This window comes from Dermochelys coriacea, chromosome 8 (genome assembly GCF_009764565.3).
Source record: "Dermochelys coriacea isolate rDerCor1 chromosome 8, rDerCor1.pri.v4, whole genome shotgun sequence".
In the NCBI taxonomy this organism is placed as follows: Eukaryota; Metazoa; Chordata; order Testudines; family Dermochelyidae; genus Dermochelys; species Dermochelys coriacea.
Window position 1 is genome coordinate 103,595,656 of NC_050075.1, and position 6,582 is coordinate 103,602,237.

The window sequence follows — 6,582 nt, forward strand, 5'->3', positions numbered from 1 at the left end:
AGCCCCCACACCCGATCCCATCCCCCCTCCTTCCCTGCACCCCACCCCATCCCCTTCCTTCCCTACAGCCCCCCACACCTCCACCCCATCTTCGCTCCTTCCCCAAACTCCCTCACATCCCATCCCCCTTCCTTCCCCCACTCCCATTCTTCCCTGCACCCCATTCCCTCACCCCATCTCTTTCCCCTCAGCCCCCACAGCCCACCCCATCCCCCCTCCTTCCCCGCAGTCCCCACACCCCACTCCATTCCTCCTCCTTCTCCACAGCCCCCCACACCTCCACCCCATCTTTGCTCCTTCCCCAAACTCCCTCACATCCCATCCCCCTTCCTTCCCCCACCCTAATCTTCCCTGCACCCCATTCCACCACCCCTCTCCTTCCCCCCAGCCCCCCACACCCCATCCCATCCACCTCCTTCCATGCACCCCCACCCCATCCCATCTCCTTTCCCAAAGCCCCCCACACCCCACCCTATCCCATCTCCCCTCCTTCCCTGCACCCCACGCATCCTCCATCCTTCCCCACCTACACCCCATCTTCCCTCCTTCCCGAAACTCTTTCACATCCCTCCCCCTTCCTTCCCCCACCCCCATCCTTCCCTGCATCCCATCCCCCCACAACCCTTCTCATGTCCCCTCCTTCCCCACAGCCCCCCACTCCTCCACCCATCTTCACTCCTTCCCCAAACTCCCTCACACCCCATCCCCCTTCCTTCCCCCACCCCCATGCTTCCCTGCACCCCATTCCCCCACCCCATTTCCTTCCCCAGAGCCCCCCACACCCAATCCCATCCCCCTCCTACCCGGCACCCCCACACACACCCAACCCCTTCCTCCTTCCTATCCTTCACCCTCCATCCCCCCTCCCTGTACCCCCATCTCTGAGCCAGGAGCAGCACATTGACCTCTCTGTTGGGGGGCGTTCCAGGCTCTCTCCCTATTTCCCCTCAGGCTAAGCCTTGCTTCTCTCTCTTCAGCTCATCTTCCCGCCCCTGCTCCCCAGACCCCGTCCCTCCCAAGCTCATCGCCCTGCTCCCTCATCGCTGCCTGGCCCCTCGTGCGACGCGCAGGGGGACCCCGCTGCGCTGGGCGTTGCCTTCAGCCTCCCGCCAACTGCCCACTTCCAACTGCCATTCCCCGGGGCCGCAGAACCTCCCCGTGGCTCGGCCAGGGGCTCGGCGCTCCCTGAAAGGCAGGGGGGCCCCGACCGCACCATAGCGATCCACTTACATCCAGCACACGGAGCAGCACTGGCTGGGGTGGAGAGGCACAGGCTATGTCTACCCTGGAAAAACAACAACCCCGTGGAAGCGAGTCTCGGAGCCCAGTCAACTGACTCCAGCTCGTGCTACCGGGCTGAAAACAGCCACGTGGGCATCCTCACTCAGGCGGGAGCCCGGGCTCCAAGACCCAGCCGCCTCGCAGGGTTTCACAGCCCAGGCTCCAGTCCAAGTGTAACGCCGGCAGACCCCGGTCGTCAGCAGGCGGGATCGAACCGGGAACCTCTGGAGCTTAATGCATGAGCCTCTACCCATGAGCTAAAACCCAACTGGCTGTTAGCAAAGGCTCTAGAGCAGACTCATTAATCTCTCTCTAAGTGGTCTCAGGGCCACTAGATGGGACAGAGCACCACACCCAGAAGGTGTGTGGGTTACACAAGCAGGAACACCTACATTGCTATTTTCAGCCGTGTAGCACAAGTTCGAGGTCTGACTCGCTGCTCTGGTTTAGTTTTGCAGTGTAGACGTGTGAGATCAGTGCATCAGGGGCAGGGTGAAAGGAGTGGGGTGTTTAATGAGGAAAGGCTGATGGTTTTAAAACTTTAAGTTGCTAAGAATAAGCCATCAGTCTGTCATCAGAAGTTTATTCCAGCAAGGATCTAAATCCACCATGGTCAAGGCCCATATACCGGGCAACGTCCTGCTTAAAACACTACTTTGCTCTTATGTATTTGGCTAACAGTGGTGTGTATCCAGTGTTAAACCATTACAGAGAAAGCCAATGGAATGGGAGGAAAAAATGGAAGTTCAGACTTAGCCAGAATTGTAGGAACTCATTACTCAAAAAATTCATTATTGTCTCTCTTTCAACAACTTCAATTTACAGTTTGGGTGTCCCACGCTTTAAAATTTGACAGCCTTTAAAAAACTAGGGATTTTAAACTGAGCTGGTTGGAAAATAGTCCCCCATCCCCCCCAGTTAATTATTTTTCATTTTTGTCAAAAATATTTCACTACAAAAATTGATATTTTGGTGAAATTTCAGCCAGAATAAACACTTTTTTTGATAAAATATTAGAATTTTCAGTTAAAAGCAGATAATTTGCATGATAAATTTCATTTCGTCAGAAAAATTTTAACTAGCCCTAATTTTAAACCTCTAACAGTCACAGATAGTCTTCATATTATTAGCCTAGTAACACCCATTGTGAACGAGTATTTGAAGATTAAAATAGTTGCTATCAAAGTTGTCAAGCACAAAACCCTCACCTTACATTGCATTTGTTTTGTTCTGATTTCTAACATGGCCAGAGGGCTGCAATACAAATAAAACTGTAGTTTCTGTGTTCACAGCTACATAAATTATCAGCAACTTAATAGGGTTTGGTTGGTTTCACAGGATATATCTACAGCTGGGAATGAACTGTCCAGCCCGGTAGACAGACTCAAGTTAGCAGTTCCTGCAGAGACTCGGGCTAACCATCTGAGCTTTGATCCAGGGACAAGGGTGAGCTTGAGATCCCAAGCCACAACGTCCACACTGCTATTTTTAATGCTGAAAATGTATCGAAACTTACAAGAATTCTGCATTTGGGCACAGGATTGCTGTAGGTTTCATTACTTTGTTGGGTCACAAGAGGTATCCAGCAGACAATTCGGAAGGGAAGAGAGACACTACTTCAAACCAAAACAAGTCTGATGGGTGTCATTTCAGATGAGCGTTCAGGGTCTTTTTCAATCAATTTACCCAGAACTGTGGTGGATTCTCCATCACTTGAAGTCTGTGAATCCAGCCTGAATATCTTTCTAAAGGATACACTCACCAGAAGTGATTGGCTTAGCTCACGAAAGCTTATGCTCAAATAAATTTGTTAGTCTCTAAGGTGCCACAAGTACTCCTTTTCTTTTGGCTTGAAGCAGAAATCATCATGTGAGTTTCTTTGGCCTGTGTTATACAGAGATCAGAATGGTCCCTTCTGGCCTTAAAAGTGATGACTCCTAATTGTAAGTTTCCTTGTTTTCATGTACTACAATATAGTTAAGTGGGAAGAAAGCCAGAAAAATATTTTTATAGCTATATTTTTAAAAAACGCATCACTGCAAATAATGCACTTTGTGTAGCCAGCGCTTGATCTTTTCCCTTTATCTGTACAAAGTCTGTGTAATTCTTTGTTGGTATTTTTATGGGTTGAGTTAAGTTTCCTTGACGCATCAAAGATCCATCAAGTCCTCCTCCTAAAGGAAACAAACCACAGTACACCAACAATTGACAAACTGCTCAAGTCAGAAAGGTGTAACACTATTTTGATCATTTCTGAAGAGGAAAAAATAACACCAATACCAGCATTTCAGCATTCCCATGATCCAATAACCGAACATTTACAAATGATTAAGGAAAAGAGCTAGATAGAAAATGGTTTTCCACAGAACATTTTGGCTTTTTATTAAAAACCAAACAAACAAAAACAAAAGTCAGCTGAAAATGGCTGAAAACCACACACACACACACACTAGTTTCCTCATGAACGAAAATTGATTTTTTTTTTTGCAGAAAGCAGACACTTTGCATTTTGTCAAAAAAAAAATTTCCATCTCTAAAAAAAAGGGTTACGTGGAAAATTTGTGCCCAGCCCTATTCTTGGGGAACTATTTTAACCTCATTTTTCTGCAGAGGAGACTTGTAGTGAAGAAAACAGAAATGATGAAAACTTGGATAATTGTGTACATGCATCAGAACCTAACGTAAGAACGGCCACACTGGATCAGACCAATGGTCCATATAGCCCAGTACCCTGTCTTCAAACAGTGGCTGATGCCAAATGCCTCAGAGAGAATGAACAGAACAGGGCAATTCCGCAGTGATCCATCCCATGTCGTCCAGTCCTACCTTCTGTCAGTCAGAGGCTAGAGACACGCAGAGCATGGGGTTGCATCCCTGACCATCTTGGCTAATAACCATTGATGGACCCATTCTCCAGGAACATATCTAATTCTCTTTTGAACCAGCTAGACTTTTTGCCTTCACAACATCCTCTGGCAATGAGTTCCACAGGTTGATTGTGCATTGTGTGAAGAAATACTTCCTTATGTTTGTTTTAAACCTGCTGCCTATTAATTTCATTGGGTGACCCTTGGTTCTTGTGTTATGTGAAGAGCTAAATAACACTTCTCTATTTACGTTCGCCACACCAGTCGTGATTTTATAGAGCTCTATCTTATTCCCCCCCCGCCCCCACCTGTCGTCTCTTTTCCAAACTGGACAGTCCCAGTCTTTTGAATCTCTCCTCATATCTCTCCTCATTTTTGTTGCCCTTCTCTGTATCTTTTCCAGTTCTAATAGATCTTTTTTTTTTAGATGGGGTGTCTAGCGCTGCACGCAGTATTCAAGATGTGGGCATGCCATGGATTTATATAGTAACATTATAAAACTTTCTGTCTTCTTATCTATCCCTTTATTAATTGTTCCCAATATTCTGTTCGCTTTTTGACTGCCACTGCACACTGAGCAGATGTTTTCAGAGAACTATCCGCGGTGACTCCAAGATCTCTTTCTTGAGTGGTAACAGCTAATTTAGACACCAACATTTTCTATGTATAGTTGGGATGTTTTTCAAAGTGCATTACTTTGCATTTCCTGTCACTGAATTTCATCTGCCACTTTTCAGAATAGCAGCCGTGTTAGTCTGTATCTGCAAAAAGAAAAGGAGGACTTGTGGCACCTTAGAGACTAACAAATTTATTTGAGCATAAGCTTTTGTGAGCTGCCACTTTGTTGCCCAGTCACCCAGTTTTGTGAGATCCCTTTGTAACTCTTCACAGTCTGGTTTGGACTAAACTATCCTGAGTAATTTTGTATCATCTGCAAAGTTTGCCACCTCACTTGCTTAACTCTTTTCCAGATCATTTATGAATACATTGAACAGCACAGGTCCCAGTACAGATGCTTGGGGGACCCTGCTATTTACCTCTCTCCATTGTGAAAATTGACCATTTGTTCCTATCCTTTGTTTCCTGTCTTTTAACCAGTTGCCGATCCATGAGAGAACCTTCCCTCTCATCCCATTGCAGCATTGTTAATGAAAGGGAAATGACAGACCAGATTGTTGAGTGTATTTCACTAAACATAGATCTGGGCCTTTGTAATCTGACCTCAGATTTGCTACAAATCAGGCTTAGTGCCCTCTTGGTAAATTATCTGTAAGCAATGACTTTCCTCCCTTTTCCACGAAACTGTGATCACACAGATAGGTTTCAGAGTAGCAGCCGTGTTAGTCTGTATTCGCAAAAAGAAAAGGAGGACTTGTGGCACCTTAGAGACTAACAAATTTATTAGAGCATAAGCTTTCGTGAGCTACAGCTCACTTCATCGGATGCATTGAAGTGAGCTGTAGCTCACGAAAGCTTATGCTCTAATACATTTGTTAGTCTCTAAGGTGCCACAAGTCCTCCTTTTCTTTTTACAGATAGGTTTGGAATACACCTTATCTTCTCTCCAAAGTGCAGCTGCATCCACGCACTGCTGAACTAACGGATAGTTGTCCTCTTCCATATACTATAAGAACTGTGCCATATTCCGTATGAAGGGATTAGTGTAGTAAGACATCATTACTTTAGAGTGGAGTGTGGAATTTAGACCAAAAGTTTGAAATTCAAACGGGACATAAGATGTAAATTCTTTAGCTGAGAAGCCATTGGAACAGATTACCGAGGCTTTAAATCAAGGGTGAATATCTGTGTAGGTATTCTGTGCTTCAACCATCCATTAAAGCTTGACTAAAGGGACCAAAGCAATACATTAACTAAAACCATTAATTAACTAACTAACTCATTGAAACTAAAACCCGCTTCTTGCCATTTGGAGAAGTTACAGACGGGCTCCAATTCAGGTTCCACCTGTCCGGGATCCTAGCGGGGGGGGGGGGGGGGAAACGGACACTTTATTCGCTTCCAGCAAAAGTCAAGCCGAGCTGGGAAATGAACATGTATCCCTGGAGGCCAGGTGATGCGGGGGGGGGAGGCTCCAGCAGCTTGGCCGTGGCTCACGCAATCCCTCCCCGGTTGGAAAGACATCTTTCAAGCAATGCACGGGAGCTTTTAAGCCCCCCCCCCCCCGCATAGTTCAGCGGGGGGGGGATGCACACCTCTTCCCAATTTAAGATCATGGCGGGAGGAGGAGGGGGGGCTGGCAATTCCGGGGGCTTGGTGCTAGCTGCGCTTGTCAGCAGCGTTCCGCTCAGCTGCAGAGAGGCGGGGGGCGGCTGTCAGCGGCAGCCTCCCCCCCCCGGGGCGCTGCATTGCACAACGCCCCCCCCCCCCGCGCTGCGGAAGCGACACGCGCATGCGTCTGTCTTGCGGGCCGAGC